Below are 14,258 nucleotides of genomic sequence, written 5' to 3' on the forward strand. Positions count from 1 at the left end.
CACAAAGGGGCGTGGCACGCGCAGACCCTGGGTGTGCCACGCCATACCCTGGGCGTGCCACTCTAGTTCAAGTTACCAGAAGCAAGAGAAGCAAAAAAAAAAAGCTAGGGCGTGCCACTTGAGCTCGAAGGCGTGACACGCCAAGGTTGTTACGAAGATGAGCGTGCCACTTGAGGGACTAGGCGTGGCACGCCAAGCCAGAATTAAGGGAGCACGTGACACGCCACTGGAGCGCCAACCACACGCCAGCTGGGAAGTCACACTTATTGAGTTTCTTTTCCCTCCAAAATATAATTTTCTTTTTCTTCACTTTTGTAATTCTTTTATTTTTACTAGGAGTAGTATAAATACCCCCAAGGAGTACTGAGAATGGGGTTAAGCAGTTAGAGATAGCAGTTTTAGATTCACTTTTACACTTCATCATCTTCTTTACTTTGAATACTTTTCTTTGAGCTCTGAGTAGCTAAATTCCCTCTCATTGAGAGAGGGAGCTCTGTTGTACTTGATGGATTAATGATAGTGAAATTCTTCTTCTCTTCATCTTCTCTTTGATTTGCTAGAAGGAATTTCGTTCTTCATGCTTAGTGTTCAATTATCTTGGGAAAGAGATTGAATGCAAAATGGGTTTCATGGGAACCTTGGGAAAGGAAACTTGAAACCATGCTTGAAATCCCTTCTCACAAATGAGTAGGATCTGGGTTTTGGTGTTTGGATATGGTGACATATAATCCTCCCTCTACTTGGACCTATGATAATGTCTGGTATAATCAGGGACCAAGCATATCTCTCTTCATGAATAATTAGACCAAGGAATTGGCTATTGATCAAGATCTGAGAGATTGAGTCACCAAGGGATTGGGGCTCAATCAATCATGATTGCCAAGAGGTCAATGAGTTGCATGATTGAAAAGGATATAACTGAAGTTGATCTAAAGAGACAACATCTTCTAATCTCAATGAATTTCCCCATTCTTATCTACCACTTTCTTTATAGCTTATTTTTACATTCTGCAATTCTCCATTACCATTTACATTTAAGTCATTTATGATTCTGCACTTTACATTCTATTATTTCCATTTCTGCTCTTTATTGCTTTCCTTTACATTTTACTCATTTACATTTCTGCCATTTATAATTCTGCAAATCACAATTTATCTGTTTCGCTTGACTAATTCATCAATTGATTAAAACTGCTCAAATTTGCCAATCTATGTGATACGATCCCACTCCATTGTGTGTTATTACTTGACGATAATTTTGGTCCGCTTGCCAAAAGAACTAAGTCACCAATTTTTTGAGTGGGGGTGTGAATTGGATCCATCAGTGTCCTTTTGACATGTTTTCAGAATGGAGCATCATATGTATATTCTATGATGGTTTGTCTGAATTGTCCAGGATGTCATTGGACCACTCTGCTAGAGGATCTCTTCATCTGAAGAAGACGCCTGCAGAAGCCCAGGAACTCATTGAAACGGTTGCAAATAACCAGTTCATGTACACTTCTAAAAGGAATCCTGTGAATAATCGGACAACTCAGAAGAAAGGAGTTCTTGATATTGATACTATGAATGCAATATTGGCTCAGAATAAAATATTGACTCAGCAAGTCAATATGATTTCTCAGAGTCTGTCTGGAATGCAAGCTGCATCAGGCAGTACTAAGGAGGCTTCCTCTGAAGAAGAAGCCTATGACCCTGAGAATCCTGCAATGACAGAGGTGAATTACATGGGAGAATCCTATAGAAACACCTATAATTCTTCATGGAGGAATCATCCAAATTTCTCATGGAAGGATCAACAGAAGCCTAATCAAGGCTTCAGTAACAATAACGGTGGGAGAAATAGGTTTGGCAATAGTAAACCTTTTCCATCATCTTCTCAGTAAAAGATAGAGAATTCTAAGCAGAGCCACTCTGACTTAGCAACTGTAGTCTCTGATCTATCTAAGACCACTCTCAGTTTCATGACTGAAGCAAGGTCCTCCATTAGAAATTTGGAGGCACAAGTGGGTCAGCTGAGGAAAAGAGTGACTGAACTCCCTCCTAGTACTCTCCCAAGCAATACAGAAGAGAATCCAAAGAGAGAGTGCAAGGCCATCTACACGTCCAATATGGCCGAACCTGTAGAGGAGGGAAAGACAGTGATTTCCAGTGAGGAAGACCTCAATGGACCTCCACTGGCCTCCAAGGAGTTCCCTAATGAGGAACCAAAGGAATCTGAGGCTCATATAGAGACCATAGAGATTCCATTGAACTTACTGTTGCCATTCATGAGCTCTGATGAGTATTCTTCATTTGAAGAAGATGAAGATATTGCTGAAAAGTAAGTTGATCAATATCTAGGAGCAATCATGAAGCTGAATGCCAAGCTATTTGGTAATGGGACTTGGGAGAATGAACCCCCATTGCTCATCAATGAACTAAGTGATCTGGTTCAACTGAAATTACCTCAGAAGAAACAAGATCCTGGAAAGTTCTTAATACCTTGTACCATAGGCACCATGACCTTTGAGAAGGCTCTGTGTGACCTGGGATCAAGTATAAACCTCATGCCACTCTCTGTAATGAAAAAAATAGGGATTTTTGAGGTACAAGCTGCTAAAATCTCACTAGAGATGGCAGACAATTCAAGGAAACAGGCTTATGAACCTGTAGAGGATGTCTTAGTGAAGGTTGAAGGCTATTACATCCCTGCTGACTTCATAATCCTAGATACTGGGAAGGATGAAGATGATTCCATCATCCTTAGAAGACCCTTCCTAGCCACAACAAGAGCTGTGATTGATGTGGACAGAGGAGAGTTAGTCCTTCAAGTGAATGAGGACTACCTTGTGTTTAAGGCTCAAGGATCTTCTTCTGTAACCATGGAAAGGAAGCATGAAAAGCTTCTCTCAATACAGAGTCAAACAGAGCCCCCACACTCAACTTCTAAGTTTGGTGTTGGGAGGCCAACATCAAGCTCTGAGTCTCCGTGAAGCTCTCTAAGAGCTCACTGTCAAGCTATTGACATTAAAGAAGTGCTTGTTGGGAGGCAACCCAATGTTATTTAATTATATTTATTTATTTTCCATTGTTATTTTATGTTTTTCTTAGGATGATGATCATGTGAAGTCACAAAAACAACTGAAAAATCAAAAACAAAATGAAAAACAGCATGAAAAATAGCACACCCTGAAGGACAGGCTTACTGGCGTTTAAGGATAGCAGAATGGGCGTTTAACCCCCAGCCTGGCAATATTCTGGGCGTTAAACGCCATAATGAGCAGCATTCTAGGCGTTTAACGCCAGAAATGGGCATCTGGCTGGTGTTTAACGCCAGAAATGGGCAGCAAAGTGGTGTTTAACGCCAGGAAAGGTAGCAGAGCTGGCGTTAAACGCCAGAATTGGCACAGAATGGGCGTTTGAATGCCAGAATGGTGCAGGGACTCAGATTCCTTGACACCTCAGGATCTGTGGAGCCCATAGGATCCCCACCTACCCCACCTCTTCTTATCTCCTCTTCACACCTTTCCATAACATTCTTTCCCAAATACCCTTGACCAATCCCATCAATAACTCTTTCCTAAACACCCCTCACCTATCAAATCCTACCCTCTTCACCACTCACATCCATACATCATTAAACCCCACCTACCTCACCATTCAAATTCAAACCATTTCCCTCCCAAACTAACCCACACATGGCCAAATTCCCTCTCTCCCTTACCCTATAAATACCCTTCCTTACCACCTTCAATTTCACACATCATACACAATACACCCCCTTGGCCGAACCCACTCCTCACCTCCATCTCCTCCGTTTCTTCTTCTTCTACTCCTTTCTTTCTTCAATTTTGCTCGAGGACGAGCAACCATTCTAAGTTTGGTATGGAAAAAGCTAAAGCTTTTTGTTTTCCATAACCACTAATGGCACCTAAGGCCGGAGAAACCTCTAGAAAGAGGAAAGAGAAGACAATTGCTTCCACCTCCAAGTCATGGGAGATGGAAAGATTCATCTCAAAGGTCCATCAAGACCACTATGAAGTTGTGGCCTAGAAAAAGGTGATTCCCGAGGTCCTTTTTAAGCTCAAAAAGAGTGAATATCCAGAGATCCGACATGAAGTTCGAAGAAGAGGTTGGGAAATCCTCACCAATCCCATTCAACAAGTCGGGATCTTAATGGTTCAAGAGTTCTATGCCAATGCATGGATCACTAAAAACCATGATCAAAGTGTGAACCCGAACCTGAAGAATTAGCTCACAATGGTTCGGGGGAACTACTTGGATTTTAGTCCGAAAAATGTGAGGTTAGCATTTAACTTGCCAATGATGCAAGGTGATCCTCACCCTTTCACTAGAAGGGTCAACTTTGATCAAAGGTTGGACCAAGTCCTTAGGGACATTTGTGTGGAAGGCGCTCAATGGAAGAGAGATTCAAGAGGCAAGCCAGTTCAACTAAGAAGGCTTGACCTCAAACCCGTGGCTAGGGGATGGTTGGAGTTCATCCAACGCTCTATAATTCCTACTAGCAACCGGTCTGAAGTTACAATAGACCGGGCCATCATGATCCATAGTATCATGAATGGAGAGGAAGTAGATGTTCATGAGATCATATCTCTAGAATTCTACAAGGTGGCAGATAAGCCCTCTACTTTTGCAAGGTTAGCCTTCCCTCATCTCATTTGTCACCTATGCAATTCAGCTGGAGTTGTTATAGAGGAAGATATCCTTATTGAAGAGGATAAGCCCATCACTAAGAAAAGAATGGAGCAAACAAGAGAGCCCACTCATGGACCTCAACAAGAGCATGAGGAAATTCCTCATCATGAAATCCCTCAGATGCCTCAAGGGATGCACTTTCCTTCACAAAACTATTGGGAGCAAATCAACACCTCCCTAGGAGAATTAAGTTCCAACATGGGACAACTAAGGATGGAGCACCAAGAGCATTCCATCCTCCTCCATGAAATTAGAGAAGACCAAAGAGCCATGAGGGAGGAGCAACAAAGGCAAGGAAAAGACATAGAGGAGCTCAAGCACTCCATAAGATCTTCAAGAGGAAAAACTAGCCGCCATCACTAAGGTGGACCCGTTCTTTAATTTCCTTGTTCTTATTTTTCTGTTTTTCAAAAATTATGCTTTATGTTTTGTCTATGTTTGTGTCTTTATTACATGATCATTAGTGTCTAGTATCTATGCCTTAAAGCTATGAATGTCCTATGAATCCATCACCTTTCTTAAATGAAAAATGTTTTTAATTGCAAAAGAACAAGAAGTACATGATTTCGAATTATATCTTGAAATTAGTTTAATTATTTTGATGTGGTGGCAATACTTTTTGTTTTCTGAATGAATGCTTGAACAGTGCATATTTTTGAATTTGTTGTTTATGAATGTTAAAATTGTTGGCTCTTGAAAGAATAATGAAAAAGGAGAAATGTTAATAATAATCTAAAAAATCATAAAATTGATTCTTGAAGCAAGAAAAAGCAGTGAATAGAAAAAGCTTGCGGAAAAAAATGGCAAAAAAATAAAAAAAAAGAGAAAGAAAAAGAAAAAGCAAGCAGAAAAAGCCAATAGCCCTTTAAACTAAAAAGCAAGGGTAAAAAGGATCGAAGGCCTTGAGCATTAATGGATAGGAGGGCCCAAAGGAATAAAATCCTGGCCTAAGCGGCTAAACCAAGCTGTCCCTAACCATATGCTTGTGACGTGAAGGTGTCAAGTGAAAAGCTTGAGACTGAGCGGTTAAATTCGTGGTCCAAAGCAAAAAGAGTGTGCTTAAGGGCTCTGGACACCTATAACTAGGGACTCTAGCAAAGCTGAGTCACAATCTAAAAAGGTTCACCCAGTTATGTGTCTGTGGCATTTATGTATCCGGTGGTAATACTGGAAAACAAAATGCTTAGGGTCACGGCCAAGACTCATAAAGTAGCTGTTTTCAAGAATCAACATACTGAACTAAGAGAATCAATAACACTATCTGAATTCTGAGTTCCTATAGATGCCAATCATTATGAACTTCAAAGGATAAAGTGAGATGCCAAAACTGTTCAGAAGCAAAAAGGCTACAAGTCCCGCTCATCTAACTGAAGCTAATCTTCATTGATAAGTTTGGAATTCATTGTATATTCTCTTCTTTTTATCCTATTTTGTTTTCAGTTGCTTGGGGACAAGCAACAATTTAAGTTTGGTGTTGTGATGAGCGTATAATTTATATCCTTTTTGGCATTATTTTTACACAGTTTTTAGTATGTTTTATTCATTTTTTATTATATTTTTATTAGTTTTTATTCAAAAATCACATTTCTGGACTTTACTATAAGTTTGTGTATTTTTTTGTGATTTCAGGTATTTTCTGGCTGAAATTGAGGGACCTGAGCAAAAATCTGATTCAGAGGCTGAAAAAGGACTGCAGATGTTGTTTGATTCTGACCTCCCTGCACTCAAAGTGGATTCTCTGGAGCTGCAGAAGCCCAATTGGCGCGCTCTTAGTTGCGTTGCAAAGTAGACATCCTGGGCTTTCCAGAAATATATAATATTTTATACTTGGCCCGAGATCTGATGGCCCAAACTGGCGTTCAAAGTCAGCCTACAACAACTTGGCGTAAAATGCCCAAACTGGCACCAGAATTGGAGTTAAACGTCCAAACTGGCACCAAAGCTGGTGTTTAACTCCAAGAATAGCCTATGCACGAAAAAGCTTCAATGCCCAGCCCAAGCACACACCAAGTGGGCCCCAGAAGTGGATTTCTGCACTATCTGCACTTAGTTACTCATTTTCTGTAAACCTAGGCTACCAGTTTAGTATAAAAACTACTTTTAGGGATTTATTTTATCATCTTTTTGATCTTATGTTCCTGTTTTGATCATTGCTCACGTTTTGAGAGGCTGGCCTCACGGCCATACCTAGACCTTTCTCTTATGTATTTTCTACGGTGGAGTTTCTACACCATATAGATTAAGGTGTGGAGCTCTACTGTTCTTCATGAATTAATACAAGTACTATTGTTTTTCTATTCAATTCACGCCTACTTCTTATCTAAGATATTCACTCGCAATTCAACTTGATAAATGTGATGACCCGTGACACTCATCATCATTCTCACTTATGAACATGTGCCTGACAACCACTTCCATTCTACCTGCAATAGCTTGAGTGTGTATCTCTTGGCCTCCTGGTTCACGACACATGATTGCCTCTCCTGACAACAGAGCATTCCATTTCGTGAGATCAGAGTCTTCGTGGTATAGGCTAGAACCATTGCCAGCATTCCTGAGATCCGAAAAGTCTAAACCTTGTCTGTGGTATTCTGAGTAGGATCTGGGAAGAGATGACTGTGACGAGCTTCAAACGTGCGAATGTTGGGCACAGTGACAGTGTGCAAAAGGACAATGGTCAAATTTCGACGCTAGCGGGAACCGACAGATGATTACCCGTGCGGTGACAGCGCATATGGATTTGTTTTCATCTGAGAGGATCATACAGCTTGCCATGGAAGGAGGTAATGCATGGTTGGAAGAAGGCAGTAGGAAAGCAGAGGATCAGAAGTAACAAAGCATCTCCAGACGCTTATCTGAAATTTCCACCAATGAATTACATAAGTATCTCTATCTTATTTTATATTTTATTTATATTTTAATTATCAAAACCTCATAACCATTTGAATCCGCCTGACTGAGATTTATAAGGATGACCAAAGCTTGCTTCAAGCCAACAATCTCCGTGGGATCGACCCTTACTCACGTAAGGTTTATTACTTGGACGACCCAGTGCACTTGCTGGTCAGTTACACAGAATTGTGAAGAATTCTTGAGATCACGTTCTCCCACACCACGTTTTTGGCACTATAGCCAGGGAATGAACAATCACGATTCCGGCGTACCACCAACCACATCTGAGGTGGATTCCGAATCGCCATTCAAAGAAGGCACCATTTATTCTTCGGTTGATACTACTAATAGTTCTTCTTTTGATCTAGGTTTTGACAATATGGCCGCTCCAAGGAGAGTTACTCTCAAGGAAACGGGTGCACCGGACTTTGTCCTTCAACCTCTTCACGTGCTTCATCCCAACTTGAATGCAAACTTTGAACTCAAGACCGCTCTCATCAATCTTTTACCAAAGTTCCATGGACTTCCCGCACAAGATCCAATTAGACACCTTAAGGACTTTCATGGTGTATGCCCGACCACTAGGCGGGAAGGATCCGATGAAGTGGCCATATGGTTGTTTGCGTTCCCTTTCTCTTTTGAGGAAAGAGCCAAGGAGTGGTTTTATACCTTACCTAGTGATGTTGTCTCCGATTGGGACTTGCTTAGAAGAGAATTTCTTGATAAATTCATGCCCGTAGAAATGAAGGACAAGCTAAAGAAGGAGATCTCATGTATTGTACAAGGCGAGATGGAAACCCTATATGAGTATTGGGAGCGGTTTCGCAAACTTCTTGAATCATGTCCGAACCATATGATTGACACTCAAGTATTGCTTAGCTATGTGTGCCAAGGCATGAGGGAGCAAGATAAGAATCTATTGAATGCCTCAAGCAACGGTTCTTTGTCAAAGTATGGGCCGGCAGAGGAGGCATGGCAACTCATTACCGACTTGGCCGAGTCCACTCAACATGCTAGACGGAGAATCAACCGCCCAAAGGCCGTGAATGAAGTCTCTTCTAGTGGTGAGACCGCCGCCCTTACCAAAACCTTGTGTGAGATGACAAGTCTTCTAAAGCAACTCCAAGTGAATCAACAACAACCTCCACCATCTCCTCAACACCAACAAAGCCAACAATTGGTCCCCCAAAAAGTATGCCAGATGAATGTCCGAGTCTCCAAGAAGATAACACTCTAGTGGCTACCCACAACTTTTATGATCGCTCCTTCTATGAACGCCGCAATCAAGGATACCATTCACAAGGGAGCAATTTCAACCAAGGGTACTCCCAACAAGGAGGCAACTATAACCAAGGGAGTAACAACTCTAATCAAGGTTAGAGGGATAGCTCCAACCAAGGTTGGCGGGACAATTATCAACAAGGAGGTAGGGACAATGGAGGCAACCAAAGATGGAACACCAACAATCTACAAAACCGATACTCGTAAAACCCTCCAAATCAACAACCAAACCAAGGAAGGAACTACCAAACCTACATACCACCTCATAGACAACCACTTCAACCGAACCAATCACAAGTACCACAAATCACCTATCCTTCCACTTCTTCAAATCAAGATGAGACACTCCGATCCATACTCCAAGGGCAAAAAGAACTCCAAAATACACTCAACTCAAGTCTTAATGGCCTCACTTCCACCCTCCAAGCCCTCATTGCTCGCATGGAGCCACCTTCTACCTCCACTCCTTAAGCTCCAAACTCTAGTGCCATACCTTCTCAACCTCTACCCAACCCCAAGGGTGGCATCAATGCCATAACCTTGAGGTCCGGAACTCAATTGAAAGAGAGGAGCTCAAAGGCACCTAGCCCAATAATAGATACTCAAGAGGAGGATGGAGTTGAAATTGAAGAGGAAGAGGAAGTACATCTAATAGTTGATGATGAAGACCCTCAACCAAGGAGTGAAGTCCCTAGAAAGGAGCAAGTCTTAGAGGAAGTGGCTTAACCAATCCCATTTCCTATATTGGCAAGAGAGACTAAAAAGCGTATAGAACTTGACCCAAAAATGGTGGAGATGTTCAAGAAAGTGGAGGTAACTATCCCCCTCTTTGATGCTATACATAAAGTGCCTAAATATGAGAAGTTTCTTATGGACTTGTGTATGAACAAAGATAGAATCCATGAGTTAGAAACCATTCCGTTGGGGAGTTCTATTTCGGCTTTGATGGGAGCTATCCTGAAAAAGTGTGTTGATCCGGGCCCTTGCTTAGTCTCTTGTATCATTGGTGGAGTCCAATTCATTGATTGTATGTGTGACCTTGGTGCATGCGTTAGCATTATGCCTCTTTCCGTGTATCATATATTGAAGCTCCCACCGTTGAAGCGGTCGGCGGCTAGGTTTGTCTTGGCGGACAAGAGCATAATAACTGTGACGAGTATTGCGGAAGATGTGTTGGTCAACATAAAGGGTTTGGTATTTCCAATTAATTTTCATATCCTTGTGATGCCACCAAGTGAATCCGAAAGGACATCATCCATCCTACTTGGGAGGCCATTTTTGAGGACCTCTAGATTCAAGTTGGATGCCTATTCGGGAACCTACTCATTTGAGATAGATGAGAGAGTCATAAGTTTTAGCTTAGAAGAAGCAATGAAGCACCCACCAGAGAACCATTCCATATTCCCGTGTGATTTAATTAACAACATTGTGGCCGAAGTACATTATGCAAAGCTAGATGAGAAACATATGATTGAAGAAAATAGTGAAGACCCAAGTGAAGAAGTTCAAGTGTCGAGTCAAGAGCAAAATCTAGAATTAAAGCCACTACCACCCCACCTAAAGTACTCATACCTTGATGAAGCCCATAAGTTCTCGGTGATTATAGCAAGGGAACTAAATCCTCAACAAGAAGAAAAGTTGCTATGTGTTTTGAGGAAGAACAAAAGGGAAATAGGGTGGAGCTTGGTGGATCTAGTGGGAATAAGTCCCCAAGTGTGTTAGCACTGGATCTTTTTAGAAGAAGAAGCTAGACCCGTCAGACAACCTCAAAGACAATTAAATCCGACCATTCTAGAGGTTGTCAAGAAGGAGGTAACCCGGTTACTCGAGGCGGACATCATCTACCCCATTTCGGATAGTGAATGGGTGAGTCCCATTCAAGTTGTGCCAAAGAAATCTGGGGTAACCACAATCAAGAATGAAAACGGGGAGCTTATAGCTACAAGGGTGCAAAACTCTTGGCGGGTATGCATAGACTACCGAAGGTTGAACTCGGCCACTAGAAAGGATCATTTTCCACTTCCGTTTATCGATCAAATGCTCGATCGATTATCCGGTAAATCTCATTATTACTTTTTAGATGGCTATTCGGGGTACTTCCAAATACACATTGCTCTAGAGGACCAAGAAAAAACAACATTTACTTGCCCCTTTGGAACTTATGCCTATAAGCGTATGCCATTCGGCTTATGCAATGCACTGGCAACTTTCCAAAGGTGCATGATGAGCATATTTGCGGATTTTCTAGGGCAATGCATGGAGGTATTCATGGATGACTTCACGGTATATGGTGAATCTTTTGATCATTGCTTGGATAACCTTGAAAAAGTTTTGGAAAGATGTACTAAATCTAACCTTTTCTTGAATTTTGAGAGATGCCATTTCATGGTTAGACAAGTCGTTGTTTTAGGACATATTGTTTCCAAGGATGGTATTTCTGTAGATCCAGCAAAGGTTAATGTTATATCTAGCTTGCCTTACCCCTCTTCCGAGAGGGAAGTCCGTTCTTTCCTTGGACATGCAGGATTTTATCGAAGGTTCATAAAGGACTTTAGTAAGGTAGCATTACCTCTATCAAGATTGTTGCAAAAGGACATTGAGTTTGATCTAAGCAAGGAATGCATGGAGGCTTTTGACAAGCTCAAGGTAGCATTGACCCAAGCTCCCATCGTGCGAGGGCCGGATTGGAGTCGGCCATTCGAAATAATGTGTGATGCTTTAAATTTTGCCGTGGGAGCCGTGTTAGCACAACGCGAGGGTAAGAATCCATATGTCATAGCCTATGCATAAAAAAAACTAGATGGAGCCCAATCCAAGTACACTACCACCAAAAAAGAACTATTGGCAATAGTTTTCGCCTTGGACAAGTTCCGAGCATATCTACTTGGTTCAAAGGTGGTAGTGTACTCGGATCATGCGGCGTTAAAGTATTTGTTGGCTAAGAAGGAATCCAAACCGAGATAGATTAGATGGGTTTTATTGTTGCAAGAATTTGACTTGGAAATTAAAGATAGGAGTGGTTTGCAAAACCTAGTGGAGGATCACTTAAGTCGCCTTGATCAAACCAAAGGCGATACCACTCCTATTAATGATTCTTTTCCCTTTGAAGGCTTGCACACAATCTCAGAAGCCATTCCTTGGTATGAATCAATTTCCAATTACTTGGTATCTCGCTCCTTCCCTCCTAATCTCTCCAAACATCAAAGGGATAAGCTAAAAAGCGAATCCAAATATTATGTGTGGGATGACCCATACCTTTGGAGATGTGGGGCGGATCAAGTAATTCGGAGGTGCATTCCACAAACCGAATTCTACTCAATCTTGGAAGCTTGCCACTCCTCCGAAGGAGGAGGCCATTTTGGACCTCAAAGAACGGAAAGGAAAATCCTAGATTGTGGATTTTGGTGGCCAACTCTTTTCAAGGACTCTTCTCTTTTTTGTAAATATTGTTCTGAATATATTAGATTTGGTAATATCTCCAAGAAGGATGAAATCCACAACAAACCATGCTATTTTGTAAGATTTTTTATGTGTGGGGTATCGACTTCATGGGGCCATTCCCAATTTCTAATGGTTTTCTCTACATTCTACTTATCGTTGATTATGTGTCCAAATGGGTGGAAGCGATACCCACCCGGACGGACGATGCTAATGCGGTCCTTTCCTTTGTAAGAAATAACATCATTTGTAGATTTGGGTCGCCACGAGCAATCATGAGCGACCAAGGCTCACATTTTTGCAATAGGAGAATGGAAGGGCTAATGAAGAAACATGGCATCGTGCATAAATTGGCTACGGCCTACCACCCACAGACAAACAGCCAAGCTGAGGTTTCCAATCGGGAGATTAAACGCATATTGGAAAGAATTGTGAAACCCAATAGAAAAGATTGGAGTGCTAAGCTCACCGATGCATTATGGGCCTACCGAACGACATACAAAATGCCGATTGGCATGAGCCCCTTTCGGTTGGTCTATGGCAAAGATTGCCACTTACCGGTGGAGATAGAGCACAAGGCATATTGGGCCATCAAGGAGTATTCAAGTTTGGGTGGGGCCGGTGTTGAGAGAAAACTACAACTAGCGGAATTGGAATATTTGAGGCTTGTAGCTTATGAGAACTCGAGACTTTACAAGGAGAAAATGAAAGTCGTGCATGATAAGAACATAAAAGGTAAAGAATTTAAAGCCGGTGATCTAGTCCTCCTTTAAAATTCAATATTGAGATTGTTGCCCAAAAAACTAAGATCAAAACGGGAAGGCCTATATCAAGCAGAGAAAGCGGCACCCTATGGAGTTTATCATTTGCGCCATCCTTCATGTCCGGATATCTTTAAGGTCAATGGGCACCATCTCAAGTTGTATCATGGTAAGCAAATGAAAAGCAACAAGGAGATTGAGGTATTCCTTTTGGAAGATGCACCTCTTGGCAAAGAGGAATGAGCTAGTGAAAGTCTAACTTAAGGGCATTAAACAAAAGTGCTAGGTGGGAGACACTCCACCATGGTGAGATCTATCCTTTTGACCCTTTTGTATATAATTCTTGATTTCTTCATTGTTTTATGATTGCTTAGGTATAGTTTTGTTTGGTTGGATTTGATTGTGACTACTGATGAGCAGATAATTTATACGCTTTTGGACATTATTTTTAGTATGTTTTTAGTAGGATCTAGTTACTTTTAGGGATGTTTTCATTAGTTTTTATGTTAAATTCACATTTCTGGACTTTACTATGAGTTTGTGTGTTTTTCTTTGATTTCAGGTATTTTCTAGCTGAAATTGAGGGACTTGAGCAAAAATCAGATTCAGAGATTGAAGAAGGACTGCTGATGCTGTTGGATTCTGACCGTCCTGCACTCAAAATAGATTTTCTGGCGCTACAGAACTCAAAATGGCGCGCTTTCAATTGCGTTGGAAAGTAGACATCCAGGGCTTTCCAGAAATATATAATAGTCCATACTTTTCTCAAGTTTAGATGACGCAAACTGGCGTTCAACGCCAGCTCTCTGCCCAATTCTGGCGTCCAGCGCCAGAAACAAGTTGCAAAGTGGAGTTCAACGCCCAAAATGGCACAAAAGCTGGCGTTCAACTCCAAGAAGGACCTCTCCATGTGTAGACTTCAAGCTCAGCCCAAGCACACACCAAGTGGGCCCCGAAAGTGGATTTATGCATCAATTAATTACTTCTGTAAACCCTAGTAGCTAGTTTATTATAAATAGGACCTTTTACTATTGTATTAGATCATCTTTTGAACCATCTTTGGATCATCTTTGGACGCCTGGTTCTTAGATCATGGGGGCTGGCCATTCGGTCATGCCTGGACCTTTCACTTATGTATTTTCAAACGGTAGAGTTTCTACACTCCATAGATTAAGGTGTGGAGCTCTG

Source organism: Arachis ipaensis, chromosome B06, assembly GCF_000816755.2.
Source record: "Arachis ipaensis cultivar K30076 chromosome B06, Araip1.1, whole genome shotgun sequence".
Taxonomy (NCBI): Eukaryota; Viridiplantae; Streptophyta; class Magnoliopsida; order Fabales; family Fabaceae; genus Arachis; species Arachis ipaensis.